A 27,455-nucleotide genomic window follows, 5' to 3' on the forward strand; every position below is an offset into this window, starting at 1 on the left:
GACTCATCCTCCTCGGCGGGGCCGGACGAATTAACAAACACTTCAGACGCTTTTCTCTTCACGGGGGGATTCTTTGAAGATTCAACCCTAGGAGCTACGCCCTTTGTATTCTTCCCTTTAACAGTTGGAGAAGACCGTAGATGATGCTCGGGCACTAACGAACGTAAAGGAGGAACGTCAAAAGCAACAGCGCGGGGAGGAGCCTGCGTACTCCGAGTATCTTCACGAGGACGCACCATTGAGTGATTAAAGACTCTCCGTGAACCAGACGGAATTATCAGAGGAATCTCTTCCCGAGAAGACGAGGCTCTCGCTCCGGAAGAAACTCGACTCCGACGAACATCATCTTGAGACTCTCGACGCTGAGGAGATCTCGACAACCTAGAATCAGGAGTCTCATAAGTAGGCCGCGGACGGTCAGACATGGCTGTGGAAAGAATAAAATCAAGAACAAGTTACACACGATAACCAAAAATCAAAAAACACATTCATAGCAATACAACCACGATAACATAGCAACCCTAAAATTAGGATACAATCTCAATACTCCACCCTCGAAGTAATGGCTGCCTTAATTTAAGATGAAGAACAGGGGCAAACTAGTATGCAAGCATCAGAAAAAGCTCTTCATCACAAACAAGGAACAACAATAGCAGAAAATTCACAAATCAACACGGCATAAAACAGTGAAATCAAGAAAAGATAAACTCACCGGCAAAAACAGCAAGTAGAAGAAACGAACAGGGGAAGATCCCAGGTGCAATAAAGACTGACAGAATTTAAGATCACAGGTGCAATGAAAACTGACAAAGAATTTAAGGTCACAGGTTTAATGAAGGCAGGCAGGAAATTTAAAGGAAGAATGAACTGAGAGAGTGTTTAGGAAGAATGAAATTAAATTTCCTCTCTATCCTTAAAATACCCGAAAGAAAAGAGGAAATTAAGGGAGAAATAGGAAAACGTGCCCGTTACATAAGCAGTTAATGCACGAATAAAAGACGTGCCCAAGTATCTAGGAGAAGTTATTAGGAGTGAGAAGAATGTGCGACGATAGTTTTTCTTCAAGGCACCCATTGTTCAGTTAAGCCCGAAGAAAAGGGGCAAATTGTGTACACATATATCTCACTATCGGACACGTGTATACAGAAAGGTACGTGGAAAGCATGCAAGCCAAAACATCAAAACACGATGCGTCACGAAGCACCAAATAAACCCCTAGGAGTTGCTTTATCTCATCCCCAGAAGAGGAGCTAAGATCAACGGTGGAGAGAAAGTCAGCTGACACGGACTGACAGGGGCAGAAGACACTTGTCTGACACGAGCAGACCCCTCAACCACCCGCATTAAACACTCTGAGCAGTGCACGTGTCGACCGACCTATGGAACGAGCGAAGATGCCTCCGCGGGATCGAGGGGGAAACGCAGACCTCCGCGTGATGGACGCAAGGACACGAGAAGATAAGGTTCCAACGGTCTTCAGAGATGGGTCCCACATTCCAACCTTATAAATACCCAATCTCCACAAAGAGGAGGGGGGAATCGAAAAAAACATCAGGAGAGAGAGAGAGAGAATAGCAAAGGTAAGTTAATCCCATAGTGGAGAGAAATATGTAAACCCAAAGTCATTCAACTATTCGTGTAACCGTGAATAATATAGTAGAACAACAAACCCCGTGGACGTAGGCCTTAGTGCTGAACCACGTAAACCTTGGTCTTATTTACATTTCAGCACTTTACATTCATTTAGCTCCGCACGTATCTGCTTATATATGTTGTTTTCCTTTTATATTTGTACCCCATGCATAATCGCTACGCACGGGGAAGTTGGAGGAGGCCATGATAAACCCGTGGGTTTTGAGCCAATGAATCCACATCAGGGTATCATCATCGTAATCTCTTTAGACTTTAATGATTGATTGTGGGCATTCGGACCCCGCGTAGTTCGTGTGTCCACAAGTACAATGGCATCATGTTTCACTGGGTAGTTACAAAGACAGGGGTACAGCGATTTCCGGCACAACAAACACGGTTTTAGATTTGAAATATTCTGCTGTTTCGGGTAGAGTATCTAATAATATTCAAAAATTATCACCAAAACCTATCTATTATAACAAGTTTCCTTTGAGCCTTCTGGTGTTCTATGAAGATCCATTAGAAAGATACCTAGAGTGTCCAACTCCAAAGTGTTTGAGAAAGAGGAAGCCAGTAACATGCAAGGTTCATGATCTTGTTTAAACATTTGCATAAATTGGAGTCTCCGACATCCAAGGAAGGAATAAAGCAGCATAAGCTCTCAAGCCCGGCAAAAGAGAAAGCTCTTAGGCAGCAACTGCGAATGTTCTTGAGAAACAAGCCTTTGGATTATCATCATGGTAGTTTCTAATTTGTCTGTCTAAATTTCAACGAGCAAACTATCTAAGTTCCACAGAGCAGAATCGTTCGACCTACTTGAACTACCTGACTTTAAAATATCTCATTGACAAAACTGGGGTTTTCTTAGAAACCATGTAAGAGCACAGTACCCACATCAAAGCTATGAAAAATGAACAGGCAATTAATCGCTATTGATTACTCAAAATGAGGTACCTAAAAAGGATAATGTGATGTTAACCGATATTTCCAACCAAACAGTTCTCTTAACTGACCTCAAACAGACAACATGCGGGCACTTTTGATTTGCACAATAAACCAGATTCTCAATTTAGCATAAACAAACAAAGAACCGTCTATTCACAGTATCTTAAAGGCTAGCAACTAGCCCAGAAAATACAATGCTCCGGGGATATAAAGATTAAAGTCCATTAAAAGGAACTTTCATATGCATACCAAGTCATAATAGAAGCCAAACACAGTTGATACCAATTGATAGATCAACTAGTTTGTACTGTGAGCATCATTCGTATACACAAGTTGAAGGATAGAGCCTTCACCCACAACAAACCCAATATATGCAATCTCAGAAAACAACACCAGGAACCACTTATGTATCAAATTTAAAAATAAGTTCATACCAGTGTTTTAAGTTGCAATAGAATCATAGTTGATGGCCATACATCCGAAGAAGAAAAAAATCTTATGACAGTGTTTAATCCTACCACCAAGAGTCATTATCGTAAGCAGCATAGACTAAGTTCAGTCACTTTAGTGCCCTATAGTAAATTCAAAAATTTAACACCCAAATACCCATCAATTTATAAGATTAAACCACAACTTTGTCATAAGGATAAGCACAACTAAATCATCATTTATGCATCTTATCACAAAACATAAACAAGACATTATTAAGTTCCAACGAGCCTACAACAATATTAAAGCCTAAACCTTCAAACACATCTTTTTTAAAGCGTTTGTTTATTCACTCATTTTTGGTTATATCACCAAACCCTCCCTTAACTACTCGTATCTATTTCTCTCTTTCTTCCTCCATCACTACTGCTCTTCCTCTCCTCCTGAAGAACACCCCTCCTCTCCTCCACAGATGACCGTCGGCGCTCCATCACCATCGCTGCTCTTCTCTCAATCTCTCTCTTCAAACCTGATGGAGCGCCGACGGTCATCTGTGGAGGAGAGGAGGGGTGTTCTTCAGGAGGAGAGGAAGAGCAGTGGTGATGGAGGAAGAAAGAGAGAAACAGATAAGAATAAGAGTGGTTGAGGGAGGATTTGGTGATTGATAGACACATTTTTGTGTCTAATTTGTTCTCAATATTATATATTGTTGGCACTCGATTTTGTACTAATTTGTTATTTTATGTATTTGTAGGTATTTTTTTGGAAATAAATATTTTAAGATAATTCGGCTCGAAAAGTTGATTTTGGCACACGGAGGACACGTGTTATTCGGACTCCCAAGTTTGGATAAGGGGTAACCTAATTACTAAGGGGCACCCCCAGGTCACCCCAAGGCATCTGCTATTCGCACCCCAATCCAGGCTAAGGGGACACCATATTCACGATTCAAAAAAATGAATTTGGCGGGAAGAAAACATGCAGACGCTGTTGAAGTTTGGTCGGATTGTTGGAGGAATTCTAGCGAGATTCAATCGCTGGAAATTATTGGGTTAATCCTGTTAAGGCTAAACAGGCCGAATGCAAATGATTTTAGCGATCAAGTTGGGCTGAAATGATCGGGAGAGAAGATCAAAGTCCAAACAGGGGACCGAGATATTTTAGAAGATTATGTTAATTACGGAAGATGTGTGAAGATTGGGAGAATATATTTGGGAAGATATTATCTCATGATATTATACAAACAATTTAAGACAATCCAGAGACGCGTAGAAGAGTTAAACAGGGAAGAAAATCCCATATCCTGCATGAAATACAAAGAAAATATTCCCGATGTTAATGGAGAATTCGGGGAGTTATTGTGAAGATTTGAAGGCATTAAACAGTATATAAAGGCTCTTTGGGTCTACTAGAAAGGGTGTCGAGAGTTGGGAGAAGAGAGGAGAGCCACAGACGCAGAAATCAAGAGTTGATCAATCTCTGCTGCTGCTGCTACTGCTGATGAAGAACACCAAGAACACGAAGAGCGGACTCGCAGTAGCAGTCGTTTATTAGCAGTCGTAGTTACAACGGCTGTGGGTCTTAAAACGCGACAACAACACTTTACATATATCGTTCTTTTTGTAACATCTGAAAAGCACCTTTGCAACAGTTATTTTCGTTGCAATTTTTCTGTTCACTTGTTTTACTCCCTTTAATCAACTTTTTGAGCTTAATACATGTATTTTGAGATTATGATTAATATGAGGAGCTAAACCCCAACACTGGGGTGATGGAGGAAGCCTTATTTCACACTTGGGTAATTATATTTAATTCTTCTCATGACTTTTGCACTAATTTTAATTGAAATTATGATTTGAAAAAATTAGTTGTCATTTGATTTGATGCGGCATGCTTAGATTAGATGATTTGATGCCTCATGCATAACATTTACATCTAATATTTGGAGAATTTATCTTGGCAAAAATAAGAGTCAATATATTTTATATATTTACTGAGCTATAATTGTTAAAAGAATCATTATTTGAACCTTAAGAAATGAATTCGGTGGAATCCTAAACCCCAGTACCTCTTGCACCATTGTTAATATTTTTGTGTATATAATTTTTATAAATCTAAAAATCCTTCACCTTCACAAGTCTTAGAGTTCGAACCTTTATTACTACAACCACAGAAAAATCTTTTATCATTTTGGCGCCGCCGACGCGGATTTGTGCTTAGGTAGAATTTTTAGGTTTATTTATTTTTATTTATTTTTTATTATTTGTTCCTTTTTACTTTGTCTTTTTTTTTTTGATTTACAGGTTCGAAGTGGAGTACTAAGGACCTTGGAAGGAAAAGCAAAAAGAACGGAAAGAAGACGAAGGACTTTTTTTATTATTTTTTAGATATTTTTTTTATTATTATTAATTATTTTTTTTTGAAACTGTAATTAAAGTTTTTATTTTTGTAATCTTTTATTTTTGGACATTATTTTTTTTTCTTGTCCCGGACATTGAACATTGGACATTATTTTTAAAACCCTACGGAAGGGTTATAAATTAAAAAAAAAATATTATATAAATTGTGTGCAGGGAAGGACGACGATTACTATATCGTCTCGGCCCCTCGGGTTCGCACACGGCATAGGAGTCGTGGCCCGAGTCGACGACAACGGTTCATCGCCCGTCTGGTACGGGAGGTAAGTCCAATCGAAACACCCGCGAATCTCCTGCAAGCGGGTTACTGTCTGCCTTAAGGTGATAATTGTTTGAGGACGAACCAGACTATCTTTATTTTCCTAGTAAAGGGCAAGGCCTGGCCAATACAAGATAAGGGTTCAGATTTCATCACCGCTCCCTTCTTGCCCGCCTTAGGAAAATGAAACCTAACGCGAACCCAATCTTAAAATTTGGAATAGAACGAGACCGATAGGGTAACGAGCTTAATAGGAAACTCGTTCGAAAAATATTGGTTGCTCTTTAAGCACACTCCAAAGTTCATGATGGTTTCTGTGAGTTGAATGCGTGACTGCGCCGCCTTGTGATAGCGGTGAGGCCTTGGGTATCAAAGCTCCACTGAGCTTCCCTCGCCTCAATTCAACTTACTTTGACTCGGATTGATTCCAGAGGGGTTTGCTCAAATTGCAACGAATTCCCTTTCGAAAGATAGAAGCTGGTCTAGAAACAATCTAAGTGGAGCCATCATGCTTTTTGTTTGCTAGAAATCTTTAGGTTTGCTTTGGTGGAGTCGAGTCGGCCTTGTTTGTGATTGTATAAAATCCCTCTGTAGTTTATATTTCTTCGGTGATGAATCCTTTTGAGGAGACGCCACCTGCGACGACGTTGCGAGAATATATGTCTAGAAATTCTCGTTATCAAGAGACGTCTTCGGATATGACTCTTGGTGAATATATGCGTGGGCAGCGATATATGGATACTCCAACTTTTATTGAGGAATCACCTCTAACGATCTATGATAAATATTATAAACATAGACCATGTAGTTTGGAACAAAGATTGAGAATTCTTGAATTTCAAAAATTGTATCATGATGATGAGGATAGTGATGATGAAGAATCTGAAATATGTGGGAATAGTGATCAGGAATTTGTTACCCCAGTTGAACCTTATAATGATTATATTATTTCTGGTTCAGATCCTAATAATTTTAAAAATTATTCACATATTCAAAAGGACGAGGATTTGACTAGAGATACCCCCGTTTCAGACGATGTAGTATGTCCTGTTTACGAAACCGATGATGGTTTAGAGGAACCAGTTTATCTTGAGATCGAGTCAAACGATTTAGAAACAACAGTCTTAGATGAACTCGTAGAGATTAGCGAGGATGAACCTGACTTAGAAAAATCAATTGCCGACCTAGAAATTAGGGAGGTTATGACCAGTCTATCTAGAGACGCTGAAAACTCTAAGTTTGGGGGTGAGTATCATTCTCCATGTGCTTTAACTCTTAGTAAGGTCCCTCACTTGGGACTTGACATCAATGCCTCACCCATCTTACGAGACTATCTTCGTACTCGTTTTCCAGAACCTAATGATATCCAACAAGAGTCTCAACTGTTAGAAACCCATCCTCTGGTTGATGTGGTTAACCCAGGAAATAATACCAAGATTGATTTTGTTTTCCCACCAAAAACTTTTCTACCAATTGTGGGAACATATAAATTTCAGATGTGTCAATTATTAAGTTTTGAGACTAAACCTAATTACTTTAGGAGATTAGGGTCGACACATCTGTTTAAGGAAGACCACCACTCTCTTTGTGGTCAGCTGTGTAAGTCAAATCTGATTCACTTTAAGGATCCCCATTTATTCAGGTTGTTATTATTTTTAATTGAGTTTTTCCAGACTTTTAAACCTGAACTGTTGGATCTTAGCTATGAGGAAGTGCATCCAATGAAAATTTTCTATCAAGATCCTTTCATAGAACCTGAACCTGAACCACAATGGGACATAGGTATCTTAATCAGGAAACTAGGTAAGGGCATGCTAGTCTTGTTCATTTCGTTGGTTCACTGCAGTTTCCTTTTGTCAGCTCTTTTTGGTTTTAAAGACCCACAGTTATTCCGGCTACTGTTATACGGTTCGAGTTGACTAAACCTTTCCTACGTCTGGCTGAAGACTTTAAACTTAGCACTTCTTGGGAGGTAACCCAATCTCATGCAACACGGTAATATCCTTCTTTAACTCTTTTTGCTTCAAATGGTAACAGTTTCTCCTTGTTCATGCTTTTAATTTCATCTTTAGAACATTGAGGACAATGTTAGATTTAAGTTTGGGGGTATGGGAGAAACTTTTTAGTTGCAATAAATAAACTCCAGAGCCTAGAAATTTACGCCTATTAAGGATAGCACTAACCAATCTAAGTGGATGGAAACATTTTTGTTTTAGGAGCTGAGGAACCAATCTGACTAGATGGAAACATCTATAGAGTCTATTCATAAAAGCACAGAGTTCAGGTGTTAGAAATAACATGATAGTTTCGCCATATCTCGTCGAGTCCTTTTCACTTTCTATTTTTAGTTTTCTTTTATTTCAAGTGATTTGGTGGGGCACACGATTCAAGTTGTTACCTTTGCTAGGGTGAAATAGAGTGACTGAGTTACCTTTTCAAAAAAAAAAAAAAAGTTTTAGACCAGACCATTTGACCAAACGGAATAAAATTCAATAAAGTCGACCACTGGTACCCTTGTATATGCCAGTTGTGTTGACCTAGAGTTAGGATTATTGACCACTGGTTCCCTTGTATATACCAGTGTGTTAATATTAGTCAGACCGGTATCTCAGTCATTTAGGTTAGGTTCACCTTGGCAGAGGCCTTCAGACAGATATGGGAAACATCGTTCACTTTTCAACCATCTACATTTTTCTTTTTCCATCTTCTTAATCTTTTCATGTGATTAGTCTGACTCCGAGTATGATGTCCATCGTGAAACTATCTTAGTAGAGCTCTGTCACTTATATGAATTTTAGTATGCTTGAGTGCAAACTCGTATACAGCAATTGGAATTTCGCGTCAGGGAACTTCCTCCTGTAATTAATAAGTATGCCAACCAAGGAGGTTCTTTAGTGCTTTCCAAGATTTTTCGTAGATAGTTAGGGTCTGGAGTATTGGTTTTTGTGGGTACACCTCTGATAAACCCACCCGAGATTAACTCGGTCACTTTTCAAGAATAAATTTTGCTCGAGGACTAGCAAATAATAAGTGTGGGGGTATTTGATAGACACATTTTTGTGTCTAATTTGTTCTCAATATTATATATTGTTGGCACTCGATTTTGTACTAATTTTGTTATTTTATGTATATGTAGGTATTTTTTTGGAAATAAATATTTTAAGAAAATTCGGCTCGAAAAGTTGATTTTGGCACCCGGAGGACACGTGTTATTCAGACTCCCAAGTTTGGATAAGGGGTAACCTAATTACTAAAGGGCACCCCCAGGTCACCCCCAAGGAATCTGCTATTCGCACCCCAGTCCAGGCTAAGGGGACACCATATTCACGATTCAAAAAAATGAATTTGGCGGGAAGAAAACATGCAGACGCTGTTGAAGTTTGGTCGGATTGTTGGAGGAATTCTAGCGAGATTCAATCGCTGGAAATTATTGGGTTAAGCCTGTTAAGGCTAAACAGGCCGAATGCAAATGATTTTAGCGATCAAGTTGGGCTGAAATGACCGGGAGAGAAGATCAAAGTCCAAACAGGGGACCGAGATATTTTAGAAGATTATGTTAATTACGGAAGCTGTGTGAAGATTGGGAGAAGATATTTGGGAAGATATTATCTCATGATATTATACGAACAATTTAAGACAATCCAGAGACGCGTAGAAGAGTTAAACAGGGAAGAAAATCCCATATCATGCATGAAATACAAAGAAAATATTCCCGACGTTAATGGAGATTTCGGGGAGTTATGTGAAGATTTGAAGGCATTAAACAGTATATAAAGGCTCTTTGGGTCTACTATAGAGGGTGTCGAGAGTTGGGAGAAGAGAGGAGAGCCACAGACGCAGAAATCAAGAGTTGATCAATCTCTGTTGCTGCTGCTGATGATGAAGAACACCAAGAACACGAAGAACGGACTCGCAGCAGCAGTCATTTATTAGTAGTCGTAGTTACAACGGCTGTGGGTCTTAAAACGCGACAACAGCACTTTACATATATCGTTCTTTTTGTAACATCTGAACAGCACCTTTGCAACAGTTATTTCTGTTGCAATTTTTCTGTTCACTTGTTTTACTCCCTTTAATCAACTTTTTGAGCTTAATACATGTATTTTGAGATTATGATTAATATGAGGAGCTAAACCCCAACAATGGGGTGATGGAGGAAGCCTTATTTCACACTTGGATAATTATATTTAATTCTTCTCATGACTTTTGCACTAATTTAATTGAAATTATTATTTGAAAAAATTAGTTGTCATTTGATTTGATGCGGCATGCTTAGCTTAGATGATTTGATGCCTCATGCATAACATTTACATCTAATATTTGGAGAATTTATCTTGGCAAAAATAAGAGTCAATATATTTTATATATTTACTGAGCTATAATTGTTAAAAGAATCATTATTTGAACCTTAAGAAATGAATTCGGCGGAATCCTAAACCCCAGTACCTCTTGCACCATTGTTAATATTTTTGTGTATATAATTTTTATAAATCTAAAAATCCTTCACCTTCACAAGTTTTAGAGTTCGAACCTTTATTACTACAACCACAGAAAAATCTTTTATCAGTGATACAACCAAGAATGAGTGAATAAACAAATGCTTCAATCCCTCTTTATTTAGGCATTACCTTATAAGATCACCATGACTGACACAACACAGTTTTGATCTATCTATTGTTGTAACTAGTCAGAAATCTGGCATGGAAAGCGCAACTCATTGCACCTCCAAAGATGCTGCTTTTGCACAAATACAGATGTTAATCATCCTGTGTTTACAACAATAGAGGTTTTCAAAAAAAGAAGATGTATAGTATTACAAGGTTTTGCATGGTTTAATGATCAACAAGTAACAGAAAAAAATACGCAGCTGACAAAGTGAAAAGATGGATGAATTTGAATTTTATAATAAACCCATCTATTATAAACTTATTACTTTGAGCCTACTGGTATATTCTATGAAGATCCATTAGAAAGCTATGAAAAATGCAATTCCACAGTCCGAAGTGTTTGAGAAAGATGAAGCCAGTAATATGCAAGGCTTGTGATCTTGTTTAAACATTTGCATAAATTGGAGTCTCAGACCTCCAAGGAAGGAATAAAGCAGCATAAGCTCTCAAGCCCGGCGAAAGGCGGAAGCTCTTAGGCAGCAACTGCGAATGTTCTTGAGAAACAAGCCTTTGGATTATCATCATGGACTATATAAGATGGTATCTATAACAACAACATTAATGCCTAAACCTTCAAACAATGTTAATGCATTCCCTTATAAGATTAGCATGACTAACAGAAAACAGTGTGATCTATCTATTGTTGTGACTAGTCAGAAATCTCGTGTGGAAAGCACAGCTCATTGCACCTCGAAAGATGCTGCTTTTGCACAAATTCGGATGTTCATCATCCTATTGTCTACAACAATAATATGATAGTCTGGCGTACCTTAAATGATCAATGAAGATTCTCAAATAAAGAAGACGGACACACCTCTTATTACTAAAGTAAATATAACACATGGCGTTACAAGGTTTTCCATCGTTTAACGATCAACAAGTAACACAAAAATACACAGCTGGCAAAATGAGCACTGAGCGAACTTGAATTATTTTATGGACCCATTCATTCCTGAGGCACAAAAATCGAGCCAAAGGAAGAGATATTTAGTCCCAAAACCAAAATCAAAGTTTTGACACCACCCAGTAATGCAGAAAACAAATATTGATTTCATCACATTGTAAATTTGCTGTTAAGCAGTGCTAACATAATCAACCAAAAAAAACAAATTCCATAACAAACAAAGAAACACCAATACTGATCTCTCTGGACTCTGGTATAACCCTAGATTTAATTCTCGATTACTCAGAAGCAAATGAAAAGCAAATGAACTCTCAGGTATGACCCTAGATTTAATTCTCGATTACTTTTGGAAGGAAAAAAAAATTAGAAGCAATGATATAAAAGAAAAATTAGGGGTTACAAAAACAGTACCGATCTACTGCGCATAAAGCATCAGATGAAGTTGAAAGATTGGAGATTCCGTCAATTAATAATAACAACTTGCGAGTGTGAATCTGAATGGCGGAAGTAAAGAGAGTGACAAACGCACTGCGAGAGATAGAAAAATCGGAGGAGATGGTGGTTGTGGCGGCGTGACATTTTCTTTTAAATCGAGGGAGCTCAACTATACTTTGTAACTTTATATTGGGCTTGGGCAATGCCCTATTGGCTCTCCCATTTTATTTCAGTGAAAACTACGCACAAACTAATTTTTCACATCTCAATCACTGTGAAACCCACGCCCAAAAAAATTCAGACGCTCACCCATTTTCTATAAGAAAATTCTCACAAATCCAGAATTTATAAAATTGTGTTCCGATCTTTTTTTTTTCTTTAATATTCTATTTTTCTTTTCTCTTCTTTCTCTCTTTTTTACTGTTCTTCTTGTCTCTTTGTCGACATCAATTCAAAGGAATTGAGCTTGATTTATAATCTCTAGAAAGTTTAGTAGCTTGATGAATTGAGGGAGAAGATGATGGTGCTGAAGTCGATTGAGCTCTGGACGAAGAAAAAAAGGGTAAGCTAATCTAGGGTTTCGTAAATGATTGATATTCTGTGTGAAATCGATTTAAATCGATCAATTGTCAATCGGTTTGTTGTTAATTGGAGTAGAAATGGGGAATGGCATAATTAAGAGAAAGAATTTGAGAAATAGAATCTGGAGCAGCTACCAAGTATCAACTGTATAAAAAGTGTGAAGAGATCGTTAATGAGGTCCGTTCTGAACTATGGAAATTGTTTTTTTCTATTACTTTGTTGCTCTCTTGCTTGAACCAATTAATACGACTGAATATGAGAGCTGAAGGGTTTATATCATCAAATAATCAGGAAGAAAATTTACCTAGATTTTGTGGCATCCTCTTTTCGAATGCCCTCCTGTGTTAGGTATCTGTAAAAGAAATTGACTATCTTGAATACAAATTTGTTTGTACAAGGATTCTCATGTGATCTTCCATCTGCCTATAGTATTCTACAGTATAATGTATAAGGTTAGAATACTCAAGTGAAATTATCGTTCTTTCCATAGTGTAGTGTTAGAGACTTGAAATGGTTAATCTGAAGTCTAATTAGAAACATGAATTTAACAACTAGCTTTTGCTATCATGTTTTATTATATATCATTTAATTTACATTTTTCTCTTTCATTCTTGCGTTTAATTATATCCTGAAATGTATATTTGTGGTTGTAGTTTCACAGCTATTCACAATATATCGGGTCTCATCTTGACGGGGTGCAATGTTAACTTGTGCTCAACACCAAGTCAACCAGTAGATTCTAGAAGTGGTCAACATGAAAAGTTCTTGAGACGGGAACGGCATGAAGAAGCTGTGACGTGACCAGAATTTATGCAGTCAGTGGAGGTGATGCTGTTATGACTGCATAACATGTCATGCAATTGAGAAAATGTCTGCATAACATGCTATGCAGTCGTGAAAATGGATGCATAACCTGTTATATATCTACAAATTTGTTGCATAGCTTGTTATGCAGTCTAGAAAACGGTTGCATAACACGTTATGCAACTACTTTTTTCTTAGTATTGAAACCAACAAAAAATAAGGATGCATAACTTGTCATTCACCTACAATAGTATTTATATAACATGTTATGCAGTCGTGAAAATGGATGCATAACCTGTTATGCATCCGAAAATATGACTGCATAATGCATTATGCATCGAGAAAATTGTTGCAAAATCTTTTATTCATCGAGAAAATAGATACATAACCTGATATGCATCCGTAAATATGAATGCATACTACATTATGCATCAATTTTTTTATGTACGCACTAAAATCAACCAAAACAATGGTTACATAACTTACTACAGATGCATAACTTTGTTATCCAAATGCATAATTTTTTATGCAGTGGAGAAAATGGTTGCATAATTCGTTATGCGTCTGCAGAATGTGTTATGCATCTTTTTTGGTGGCTGCATAATGGTTATGTATCAAATTTTCGAAAATTTTCCCTAAAATGATGACCACCTCCGATTTTTTCGTGAAAAACAAAAATTTGATATTCTTATTTGTACTCGTTGCATAGCTCTCTTAAAAAGATTTCCAATGATATAAAATTTGTAAAATTCCAAGGCGCGGATTTTTAGATATGTTATATCCAAGTTGCGTTGTCAATTATACCCCTAATGCATTAATCGTCATGCGGATGCACAATCCGTCATGCATACATTTTTAATAATTTCAGATAATTATGGGTGTCACAGAAATAATTATGGGTGTCACGGTACTCAAAATTAATTGTGGGCCTGACAATGAGAATATTATTTTTTTGGGCCTACGCCCAAGTTTCCCTTTATTTCATCCTACACGTTGTCACACCCCCATTCAATCGCCTAAAATTTTCGAAGGTTGTTTTTAGGCATACCAAAAACTTTCAAGGCATCAAAATATTTTTCCCATCCTAGGTGACCTTATAAGGGGTGTCTATTTGGTAGTTCAATTACCTATATACCCTTGAACCTAAAATCAAAAAATAAATTGTCCTAAACATCTCTTCTTCTTCCTCTAGCCAAACCACCTTCATTTTCTCTCAAATTTTTTTCATCACCGTAATTAATTATCGATTCGTGAAAATTCGATCATCGGTTAAATTGAACCATATAATGGATCGTACAAAGAAAAAAGCAAACGTCAGGTGTTCTAAATCCTTTTCCAATCAATGAATTAAAGAAGAAGAACCAATTAAAGATGAAGGTGTAAAAACTATAATTGAACCAGAAATTGAACCGGAAATTCAACCATTTGAAGCTCCAAATACTGAAATGAGGATAAGAAGGTATTCCCTACAAACCCAATCTTTTATTTGTTGTTTTTCATGGATTGAATGGGTTAAATTGCTAAAAACTTAGGGTTTTTGACGGTTACAGTAGCGGGTTCGGCTGATAATTGAGTTGAGTTTTGAGCCGAACTGTTCTTGAAATTTCACCCTGAAAGTGTATATGAACAGTCCGGCTAAACCGTAAATGTCAATTTTTAGCCGAACCCCAAAATGTGTATTAAATACGTCCCAGAACAGTGTCAGGTTCGGCTAATACCTTGCAAACCTTACCGACCGAACCTGGGAAGTGAAATTTACCCCATGTGGTTGTCAGGTTCGGCTGACTCGATTATATCACTTTCAAGACGAGCCTCTCACTGTAAACACTTCGAAAATATTAATTTACAGGCTCTAGGTTCGGCTGGCTCGTGTTGTTGAGTTATCAGCCGAACCTTCTCTTTGCATACTCGAGTTTTTCGATCTTCTTTTGGCCATAACTTTTTCGTTCGATGTCGGAATGACCTGTTTGTATTTTCATTCTCTTGAAGTTGAAGATAAGATCTCATTGATCTTAATGAGTTTAATATGGACCTTGGTATTCTCCATCATTAGACTTCACTTTTTTAACACTTTTAGTAATTTCCACTTTTTTTGTTTGGTTCATTCTATGAATAGGCTGCAAAACAGAAAACATATGTAATAAAAAGCCTAACTCCTAAATGTGTTTAAGTATCATGGAAAAATCAGTATCATGTTCGGCTGATGTGATTTTTTGAATATGAGTCGAACTTGGAAAAATATATAGTTCGGCTGATACGATATTTAGAGTGAAAACCGAACCTAACTCTCAGGAATAGGTTCGACTTGTTATTAGACTTTAATATAAGCCGAACTAGGATCTTGCAAATAGGTTGGAAGTTGGAAAATGAAGGTTCGGCATATAACGTTAACAAATTCAACTAGCCGACTGTTTATCAATTTAGTGGGTTCGACTTATATTTTTAAGCCGAACATAGTCCTGGTTCGCCGAACCATGATGAAAAATACAATTTTTTGATGATTTCAAGCTACAAAAGTGATATTAAACATAAAATGGAAGTGTACATGTGTGTTAGAAGCATTGTGTTCCTCATCTATGTATTCGTCATCTGGATTTGGCTCATAAAAATCATCATCTTGAGTTTGAGTTTTTGTAAAATCATTCTCATAATCTAAGAAATCAGCAATTTCTGGATCATTGTTGTAGTTATATGTATTTTCCTAGTTTTTTTAGATGAAGAATGACCCTTTTCATCCTCCATTGAATCAATAATTTTTTTTGTTCACTTTCTCTTTTTCTTTCTCTCCTTCTCAATAAAAACTTAATTTTTTTCCCCAAATTTTTTCATCTACCCAAAACTTTATAATTCTTAATTATCTTAATCACTAAACAAAAGTTTTATTTACTAATCCACTTTACTAACACTAATACAGAAATGTCAGATTTGCCATTATAAAAAGTTTTGGTTAAGGGGGTTTCTGATTTTGTTATTTGACATCCTTTTTTGTCTTTATTCAGTATGCCTAGAAATATTTAGGTATGCCTAAAAACAGCCTTCAAATTTTCATCGGATATGCCCGAAAATACTATGTGGTTCGGTGATTCAACTTCACCCGTAAGTTCTCAGTCTTGCATACTTGCATCAAAGTATGCATCTTACTCGCTCTTAAGGCTTTATGCAATGGAAGTCTTCATCTTCTTTCTCTATAACTCTTCATGCCCCCATAAGCATAAGAGGTTCTGCCATGCATCAACCCAATTGACCAACTCACAAAATCAGCAACATCACAAATACAAAGATATAATGCAACAAACCAATTTTATTGCACTAAAGGAAGATTACATCAAACAGTCCATCACATGGACTAAACAGGCCATCACCCTCTTGGTGATGCCTTATTCTCTCAAGTATGAGACTACGTGTCTACAAAACTCTCCTACATATGCCTACTGATTTTCTAATGTCTCTACGCTATTTATACAGTGATTATCAGATCCAAAAACCGTGCACGACACTTGCACACACATGGAACAGCCATGTGTCCCATAAGGTAGTTTCCATAACCACCAATTTTCTTTTCAACTGCCACATTTTGTGTTGTCGTGCAGATTGAAGCCACACTTGTCTTGAACGGTTAGGGACAATATACTAAGGTTATAAACTCATTTCATAACTCCTCCAACTCGTCTCGCACCTTTGGCATGCCTGTGAAGCCAATAACCAACTTATAACCGCCACCTGAGTCGTATTGCATAACTGTTGCGCTTTACTGAATTCGGCCTTGATCAAATACTCAGCCATCTTGGCCCTGCAAACTTCTTGCTCTAAGATAATGCACAGAAAATCCTTGTGCTTAAATCATCAAGGCCAATTCCTTAAGCTCATTCTGGTTGCTCATGCGTCATATGCTTCACTTAGCCAATTTGTTTGACAATAACAATGCCACTCTTGCATTGCTAGCTTGTTTGCATTGTTCAATATTTGGACCTGCCTTGAACTAATGCATATACCAACTCTCAGCCTATTCTACCATCTTGCATCATCCTTGAGTTTGGGCCAACTTAATTTCACGTATATGCCTTGATGCCAACATCGCATGTTGCATCTGTCAACTTTTATCTTGCCTTGACTTTCCCTCAATGAAGCCTAATTGTGTCGGCCAATAAGCTTCATTACTTAGCCAAATGTCTTTACAATGTAGTGCTACCTTTGCACGTTATTGGCCCTGTAGGTTCTTGTTATTTCTTGCTATTTCAGCAACTTGACAGTCTATGCAGTATCACGCAATCATTGTCGGACACTGACTTGGCCTGCAATACTGTGACGCACAATCATTCTGCGCCACTTTCCTGACCCGTTATAGACCTCCCCCACCTAATCTGTTCAACGCCCTCATTGAACTAAACCAAGTATACTCTCTATACTGGTCTCAATCTTCATTGCTTGCACTTTCAGAACCCTTTCTGAAATTCAGCAATCTTTGCTAGCTTTTGAAAAACTCCCTTAGCTAACTTTCATGCTTTAGCATCAGCATCACTTAGCTTTACTTCCTTTCCATTTATCTTACTAATCTTGAGCTTTTGTTGTTATGTTGCGCATACATTCCAACTCCACTTTAAATCGTATATCAATACTCAAATGCAATTTAGAAATTCCTCTTGCTAATTCCCTGAATTAGGCTTGAATTTCACTTGAATCATTTGCGCCTAAGTGTACGCAAGTAATGATTCTTATCAACTGATCACCAATGATCATTGGCATAGTCTTATGGCTTCATTCTCCGATTTTAGTTGCACCATGCAACATAACAAGACTTATACAAGACTTGGCCTCATTCTTCAATCATATGCGCCTACGCCAAATCATGTCATGCCTTAAGGTGTGCACTCTATGAGCACGTAACCTACGCGAACCTAAGCCTAAAATTTTGACTAGAACGAGACCGATAGGGTAACGAGCTTAATAGGGAAGTCATTCGAAAAATATTGGTTACTCTTTTAAGCATACTTTTAAGTTCTTGACGGTTTCTGTAAGTTTAATGCCTGACTGCACCGCCTTGTAATACCGGTGAGGCCTTGGGTATCAAAGCTCCACCGAGCTTCCCTCGCCTCTATTCAACTTACGTTAACTCGGATTAATTCCAGAGAGGTTTGCTTAAATTGTAACGAATTCCCGTTCGAAGGATTAGAAGCGGGTCTAGAAACAATCTAAGTGGAGCCATCATGCTTTTTGTTTGCTAGAAATCAATAGGTTTGATTTGGTTGAGTCGGCCTTGATCTGTGTTCGCTTACCCTTCCAATTTAGAAAATTCTATTGTATGCCTAAACGTAAAAGAGATGCACTAGGTAGATTTGTTCAAGAGAAACCTAGTAGTTCGAAGCGTCTCGATTACCTTAATCTAGAAAGTCCGACTTTTGAAGAGTCTGTTTTTGAACGTCCTTTGACTGAGGAGAGAATCCATGTTGCTCCGATAGCGCCAGAAATGGCAACTTTGAAAGCTTTGTTGAATCCAACTAGGACTACCGTCCTTCGTGTATTAAGTTAGCTGAAACGGAGGCACCCTATGAACTGAAACCTGGGACCTTACAGATGCTCCCAATCTTTTTAGGGAAAGAAAATGAAAACCCTTATTACCATGTTAGGGATTTTGAGGAAATTTGTAGTACTCTAAGAATTAGAGGCTTAGATGATGATGCTTTGAAACTTAGGTTATTCCCATTTTCCCTGAAAGATAAGGCCAAGTCGTGGCTATATAGTTTGGACTCCGAGTCAATTGAGACATATGAACAACTTACATCTGCCTTTTTCAATAAGTTTTTCCCTAGGCACAAAACATCGTCTATTAGGACGCAAATATGCACATTTTCACAACAAGAGGGAGAATCTTTATATAGGTATTTGGAAAGGTTCAATGATTTATTATCCCAGTGTCCTCATCATGGTTTAGAAAAGGTTAGGCTAGTTCAGATCCTTTATGAGGGTTTAGATTATTCCACAACGACCATGGTTGAGTCTCTATGCACTGGTGGATTTGAAAACCAAACTGTTGATGCGGCGATGGAATTTTTTAATGAAATCGCCGAAAAAACCCAGCAATGGGAAAATAGTAGGGCACCCCAGAAAAAATTCTTTTAAGTAGAGGAAACGTTAATAGGGTAGAAGGAGGCTATGAATCAGATGCCAAAATTGCTGCTATAGCAAAAAGGTTAGAAGCCTTAGAAGTGGGCCAGACTAGTGGTAGAGTGGAGCCTTTTTGGGAAGGCCAGAATATTGAAGAGCAGCCAATGCTCTTTATAATAACACTAGATTTGATAACCGTCAAAAGATTGACCCATATTCAGAAACCTATAATCCTGGTTGGAGAAACCATCCGAACCTTTCGTGGTCTAAGGGCCAAAGTCAAGGTCAGTTTAGTAATTCTAATGCTCCCCCAGGTTTTGGCTATACTAAGAATCCTTCAGGACTAGCTCAGTTTCAGAATCAGTCAGATAAGAAAATCCTAAGTTTAGAGGAATCTCTCGCCTTGTTAACTCAGCAAACTGCAAAATTCAGTTATCCGTAGAACAGAGTCTACAAGCTAGTAACAGGATAGGACAAGAAAATAGTCAGGCTATTTCCGAGTTAAAAACCCAGGTTGGTCTGATAAGTGATTCTTTGAGAGAAAAAGGTAAGTTTCCTAGTCAAACACAACCCAACCCTAGAGGAGTTCATGAATTAGGTGCAAAACCATCGAATCAATTGAATGCTGTTAGAACCCTTAGAAGTGGTAGAGTTGTAGACAATAAGGTAACCATGCCCGATAGTGAACATACTGTAGTTCACCCCTCAGGATCTCACCTCTCAGGACCAGTAGCTGAAGAGACTGATAAAGTTTCTGATGATGTGAATTCGGTTCCTGAAAGGTCTGATTTTAGCCTAGAGCCCCATTTCCTCAGCTATTAGTACCAACAAAGAAGGAATCGAACTTTAATGACATAGTGGAGGTTTTTAAGCAAGTTACCATAAACCTTCCTTATTAGATGCAATTAGGAAATTCCTGCTTATGCCAAGTTCCTTAAGGATATGTGTACGCGAAAGCGAAAACTTAGCGTCCATAAGAAAGCCTTTTTAGCTAGTCACGTAAGTTCAATCATTCAGAACACCAAAACTCCAAAGTACAAAGACCCAGGTTCTCCTACCATTGCTTGCACAATAGGTAACTTCCGGGTAGAAAAAGCTTTACTTGACTTAGGAGCCAGTGTGAACTTACTGCCATTCCATGTATACTTACAGCTAGGACTTGGTGAAATGAAACCTACTCAGATGACACTGCAGTTAGCTGATAGGTCTGTTAAAATCCCTCGAGGTGTTATCGAGGATGTTCTTATTGAGGTCGACAAGTTTATTTATCCAGTGGATTTCGTGGTCCTAGATACCCAACCTATCCCCGACCCAGAGAACCAGATACCTGTGATTTTAGGTCGCCCATTTTTAGCTACGTCTAATGCGATCATTAACTGTCGAAATGGTGTGATGAGTTTATCTTTTGGTAATATGACTATGGATATGAACATTTTTAATGTCAGTAAGCAACCTCATGAGCTAGATGACACATGATAGAAGCCTTAGTTCAGGAGTCATTACCAAACATTTTGTCTGAAGACCCATTAGAAAGTTGTCTATCCCATTTTGGTTTATATTTTGACGACGATAGCACTATTGAACAGGTGAATGCTCTATTAGATTCTACCCCTGTGTTAGACACTGATAGATGGAAAGCTAGGTTCGAACCGTTACCAGTTTCTGAGACTACCCTAATTCCTTCTTTAGAAGAGCCCCCAAAGTTGGACCTTAAACCACTACCCGATACTCTAAAGTATGTGTTTTTAGGCCCATCTGAGACTTTACCTGTGATTGTAGCTTCCGATTTGGATAGTGATCAGGAAAGTAGGCTAGTAAATGTACTTCAAGACAATAAGGAAGCTTTAGGGTGGACTATAGCAGACATTAAGGGTATAAGTCCTACTGTGTGTATGCATCAGATTCATTTAGAGGAAGACTCCAAACCTTCTAGGGAGATGCAACGTCGACTGAACCCTAACATGAAAGAGGTAGTTCGAAAAGAGGTGCTTAAGTTGTTAGATGCGGGTATTATTTACCCAATTTCAGACAGTAAGTGGGTCAGCCCTGTTCAGGTTGTCCCCAAGAAATCAGGTATCACTGTAGTCCAGAATGATAATAATGAATTAATCCCAACCCGAGTGACCACGGGATGGCGTGTGTGTATTGACTATAGGAAATTGAACAAGGTCACAAGGAAGGATCACTTTCCCCTTCCTTTTATCGACCAAATGCTAGAGCGATTAGCTGGACATAGTCACTATTGCTTCTTAGATGGCTACTCCGGTTATAATCAGATCGTTATTGCCCCAGAAGACCAAGAGAAAACCACTTTTACCTGTCCCTTTGGTACCTTTGCGTATAGACGCATGCCTTTCGTATGTAATGCCCCTGCAACTTTTCAGCGTTGTATGATGAGCATATTTTCTGATATGGTAGAACGGTTCTTAGAGGTCTTTATGGATGATTTTTCAGTGTTTGGTTCATCTTTCGATGAGTGCTTGCATCATTTGACATTAGTGTTGACTAGGTGTAAGGAAAAAATTTAGTGCTTAATTGGGAAAAATGCCATTTCATGGTTAAATCAGGAATTGTTTAGGGCACATCGTCTCTTCAAAGGGTATAGAGGTAGACAAAGCCAAAGTTGACCTTATTAAGACTTTACAGGTCCCAAAAACCGTAAAAGATATTAGGTCATTCCTAGGGCATGCAGGTTTTTACCGTCGATTCATTAAGGATTTTAGCTTGATTTCTAGACCTCTTTGCAATTTGCTTGCAAAAGATGTTAAGTTTGTCTTTGATGATGCTTGTTTAGAGGCTTTTGAGAAGCTTAAAACTTTACTCACTACCCCCCCATAGTCCAGGCACCTAACTGGAACCTACCCTTTGAGATTATGTGTGATTCTTCAGATTATGCTATAGGCGTCGTTTTAGGACAACGAGAAAACAAATTACTTCATGTGATTTATTATGCTAGCAAAACTCTGAATGATGCCCAAATGAACTACACAACTACCGAGAAGGAACTTTTAGCCATCGTGTTTGCCTTGGATAAGTTTAGGTCCTACCTATTAGGTTCTAAGATCATAATCTATACAGATCATGCTGCTTTGAAATACCTTTTATCTAAGAAGGATACCAAACCTAGATTGATTATATGGATCCTATTGTTACAGGAATTTTCCCCATACATTAGAGACAATAAGGGTGCAAAAAATGTAGCAGCAGACCACTTGTCTAGGCTAGTTGTTAGTTCCCCTAGTGATTCCCTTCCTATAAGGGATAGATTTCCTGATGAACAATTGTTCTCTGTTTCCCAATCACCTTGGTATGCAAATATAGTGAATTATCTTGTTACTGGTCGAACCCCTCAACATTGGGGTAAACAAGATCGTTCTAGGTTTTTAGCCGAGGTTAAGGATTTCTTTTGGGACGATTCTTATTTGTTTAAGTATTGTCCAGACCAGATCATTAGGCGATGTGTACCTGAGAGTGACCAGTCCAATATTCTCTCCTTTTGTCATGAACATGCATGTGGGGGTCATTTTAGTGCTAAGAAGACTGCTGCTAAGATTTTGCAGTGTGGATTTTACTGGCATTCGTTGTTTAAAGATTCCCATAGTCATTGTGTTTCTTGTGAGCGTTGACAGAAGTCAGGAACCATTTCCCGTAGAAATATGATGCCTTTGAACCTTATTTTAGTGATTGAGGTCTTTGATGTGTGGGGCATTGATTTTATGGGTCCATTTCCTATTTCGTTTGGTTATATTTACATACTTGTCGCTGTAAACTATGTGTCTAAGTGGGTTGAGGCGGTTCCGTGAAAAATGAATGACCACAAGGTCGTAGTTCAGTTTTTGAAAGAGAATATACTTACACGTTTTGGTACGCCGCGAGCTATAATTAACGATGGAGGTTCACACTTTTTTAATAGACCGTTTGCTCTTTTAATGAAACAATACGGTATTACCCATAAAGTAGCAACCCCATATAACCCTCATACTAGTGGTCAGGTAGAGGTTTCCAATAGGGAAATTAAACGTATTCTAGAGAAAACAGTTAATCCAAACAGGAAAGACTGGTCGTCGAGGCTTACTGATGCCTTATGGGATTATCGTACTGCGTTTAAGACACCCATTGGAATGCCACCTGCCTGTTGAGTTAGAGCATCAAGCCTATCGGGATATTAAGAACTTAAACTTTTCACTTGACAAGGCAGGAGCTCAAAGAAAGATCCGGCTCAATGAGTTGGACGAGATTCGTAGAGATGCATACGATGGTGCTAAGGAGTATAAGAACAAAATGAAACTTGTGCATGATAAGAATATTTTACGAAAGTCATCTTCTCCGGGTCAAAAAGTTCTTCTGTATGACACTCGTTTGCATCTATTTCCTGGGAAGTTGCACTCTGGTGGACCGGTCCTTTTGTGGTCCGTACGGTAGAACTTTTCGTTACCTTTTCGTTGCAATAAATAAACTCCAGAGCCTATAAATTTATCCCTATTAAGGATGGCACTAACCAATCTAAGTGGATGGAAGCATTTTGGTTGTAGGAGTTGAGGAACTAATCTGACTAGATGGAAACATGTAAAGAGTCTATTCATAAAAGCACAAAGCTCAGGTGTTAGAAATAACATGATAGTTTCACCATATCTCGTTGAGTCCTTTTCACTTCTGTTTTTATTTTGTTTTGTTTTTAAACTATGTTTCTCTAAGTGATTAGGTGGGGCTCACGATTCAAGTTGTTACCAGTGTTAGGGTGAATTAGAGTGATTGAGATACAAAAAAAAAAAGAAAAAAAAAAGAGAAATTGAGACCAGACCATCAGACCAAATGGAATAAATTCAATAAAGTCGACCACTGGAACCCTTGTATACGCCAGTTGTATTGACCTAGAGTTAGGATTATCGACCACTGGTACCCTTGTATATGCCAGTGTGTTGATATTAGTCAGACCGGTATCTCAGTCCATTATTTTGGCGAAGGCCTTCAGACAGATATGAGAAACACCGTTCACCTAGTAAACATCAAAACCATCTAGTTTTTCTCTATATCCATCTTCTTGATCTATCCATGTGATTAGTTTTGACTCCGGATATTGATGTCCATAGTGCGACTATCTGAGTAGAGCTCTGTCACTTCATACGAATTTTAGTATGCTTGAGTGCAAACTCGTGTACAACAATTGGAATTTCGCATCAGGGTACTTCCTCCTGTAGTCAATAAGTATGCCAACCAAGGAGATTCTTTAGTGCCTTCCAAGGTTCTGTGTAGATAGCTAGGGTCTGGAGTATAAAGGTTTTGCGGGTATACCTCTGGTAAGCCCTCCGGAGACAACACTCCGCCACTAGAAACACCTAGGGTTTAAAGGCTTATTCCATATGCTAAATGCAATCGACGATGCCTGCGACAGTGAGTTAGGATTTTATTTCTATTTTATTTTTGCTCGGGGACTAGAAAATAATAGGTTTGGGGGTATTTGATAGACACATTTTTGTGTCCGATTTTTCTCGATTCTATATATTGTTAGGGCTCATTTTTGTACTTATTATGGTGTTTTATTTATTTGTAGGTATTTTTGGCCAATAAATATTTTTGGAAAAAATTGGCTCGAAAAGTTGTTGGAAAGCACCCGGAGGACACTTGCTACTCGGACCCACGGTTTGGATAAGGGGCACCCCCAGGACACCCCTTAAGGCAGCAGCTAAAGGCACCCCTACTCTGGATAGGGGGAGCCCCTTTACCTTCACGATTTGAATTCTCAAATTTGGCGGGAAACTGTTGCAAATGAAGAACAGATTTGGGTTTAGATTTTGGACGTGATTTTAAGAGATTCAATCACTAAACTCGATTGGGTTGGACCTGTTTATCTTAAACAAGGATGGTATGACTGCTTGGATCGATTAAATTGGGCTAGGTATCGATCAGAAACTATTTACGGAAACATGAAAAGATTTGGTCGATGTTTTGTTGGATTTTCTCAACTGTTGGATTTGGTATTAGTTGTAACAACACAACAGGATTTCTACGCGTGCTAGAATTGAGAAAAAATAGGAGTTGTTGACAAGTCAGAAAAGATATTCTCGGCATTGTTTTGATTTATCTTTGGAAGTAACGTGCAATGGGAGAAGGTATAATCTTCATGGATTCGTATCTTCCAGATATGGGAAGTTCATAACCGTCAAAAGACGCGTTAACTGAGGTGGCAGAGTTATTATCGTTACTTGGCAGAATAAAAAAAAGAAAACTCCGTAATTTTTGGTGAAAGGCAGGGGAGATTTTATCGAGTATTTTTGGTCATGTTTCCTATATATAGGTTGAGAAGGAGTCATAACAGGATAATCGAGAGTTGGGGGAAGTTTAGAGAAGAACAGAGAACGAAATCAAGAGTTGCAGGAAATCATTTCTGCTGGTGCACAAGGAAGAACACGAAGAACAAAAGGCCATTGGAGACAGTCGTTTCTGGGGTCTTAAAATCAGCGACAAAGCAACAGTATTTACAATAGTTTTCTGTAACAGTTCCATTGTAACAGTTGTTTTGTAACTCCGATACACTGTTGCAAACAATCTGTCTTATTACTTTTCACTCTTTTAATCATCTTTTGAGCAACAAACACAAATTTTTAGACCATGATTAATATGAGGATCTAAACCCCATTGTTGAGGCGATAGAGGAAGCTATTTTTCCAACAAATAGTGGTATATTCTATTTTATCTTTTTATTTGCAATAATTATATGATTATTTGCCTTGAACTATTATTGAATATGATTTTTATTTGAGTGATTGTGATCTATTTTGATGGAGTATGCTTAGTTTTAAAACTTTTGATGCTTCATACTTGGTATTTACAATTACTACTTTTTAAAATCTACTTGTTGCAATATTTTAGAATCAAATTAAACGAGAAAATTGCATAAATATAAGTATTGGTTTAATCACTTTGAACTTGGAAAATAGTGGAATCTTAGCCTCAATATTTCTTTTAATATTGATATCATCTTTGATTGAGTTTGCTATAATTTTTAGTGAGTTTTCTATTTTAATATTAGAATTTAAGTCTAATTAATATCCTTCACAAGTCTGAGAATCGAACCACTTTTACCACTATCTACAAATCACATTACATAACGAAGCACAATATAATTGACAGTTGAATACTCCTTCAAATTGAGGCTATCATGTTGCTTTAGATTTCATGAAGATTTATTCAAGAATGACCACATACATTTTTATGTACCACCACTACTATCAGTTATCCTAACCGAAACCAAGCTTCTTCAACTGCTACCATTTTTGCTGGCTTGCAGGACATACTTTTTCTCGACGGTTCGGACTTGCCAATTAGCACCAACATTCTGATACAAACTTATGCACCTTTGCATAATTAAATTGGACTTAACTTGGTGATTATGAGCTTTAACATAGAGCTCATCAAAGTGATACCACTCAATGACTTTCGCGGACAAATTCCCCTGAACAATCTCAACAAGGCCATAATCCTTGCAAATGAGGCACTAATTGCCTACATTTCTTGAATCAAGAATGCCGCATTCTTCTTCAAACTTGGTGAAAATGCGGGCGTCTAACAACCACACCAACAATTCGTTTGGAAATTTGAGAGGACTTGCTCCAATACACTTTCTAGATAATCAACTAGACAGTCAGACTCAATCAAGATTAAAGTATATTAAAGAGCATAATATCTCTAACTCTTAATTCAATCAGCAATCAACAAATAAAATTCTGCGAGCCTGATTGAATATAAGAGGAGTTACTTGAACGGTACCAACGACCAATGTTCAAGTGTCAATCAATGTAAATCAACAACCAAAGGTTGGATATTCTAATTGATTGATCTTAACGCACAACCTGTGATATTTCAATTATATAACAAAATATAATGCTAAAAAGAAATAACACAGACACCAGAATTTTGTTAACGAGGAAACCACAAATGCAGAAAAACCCCGAGACCTAGTCCAGATTGAGCACCATGCTGTATTAAGCCGCTACAGACACTAGCCTACTACCAATTAACTTCAGACATGAATTTAGTTGAACCCTAATCAATCTCACACTGATTCAAGGTGCAGTTGCGCTCCTTACGTCTCTGATCCCAGCAAGATACTACGCACTTGATTCCCTTAGCTGATCTCACCCACAACTAAGAGTTTCTACAACCCAAAGTCGAAGACTTGATAGACAAATTTATCTCACACAGAAAAGTCTATAGGATTGAATAAATCTGTCTCCCACAAAAATACCCAAGAGTTTTTGTTCCGTCTTTTGATAAATCAA

General features: G+C 37.9%; 2 non-coding genes and 1 pseudogene across 2 annotated transcripts; all 3 read right to left on the reverse strand.

The window, feature by feature from the left end:
* Positions 1 to 2,252: 2,252 nt before the first annotated feature.
* On the reverse strand, positions 2,253 to 2,374 carry LOC113319892. The gene has a single exon (XR_003345867.1). It is a non-coding gene; the product is annotated as a small nucleolar RNA SNORD14 (small nucleolar RNA).
* Positions 2,375 to 10,754: 8,380 nt separating this feature from the next.
* Positions 10,755 to 10,879, reverse strand: LOC113319870. The gene has a single exon (XR_003345846.1). It is a non-coding gene; the product is annotated as a small nucleolar RNA SNORD14 (small nucleolar RNA).
* An 8,022-nt stretch (positions 10,880 to 18,901) lies between these two features.
* Positions 18,902 to 19,001, reverse strand: LOC113319755 (annotated as a pseudogene).
* Between the last annotated feature and the right edge of the window lie 8,454 nt (positions 19,002 to 27,455).

Source organism: Papaver somniferum, chromosome 10 (assembly GCF_003573695.1).
Source record: "Papaver somniferum cultivar HN1 chromosome 10, ASM357369v1, whole genome shotgun sequence".
Lineage (NCBI taxonomy): Eukaryota > Viridiplantae > Streptophyta > Magnoliopsida > Ranunculales > Papaveraceae > Papaver > Papaver somniferum.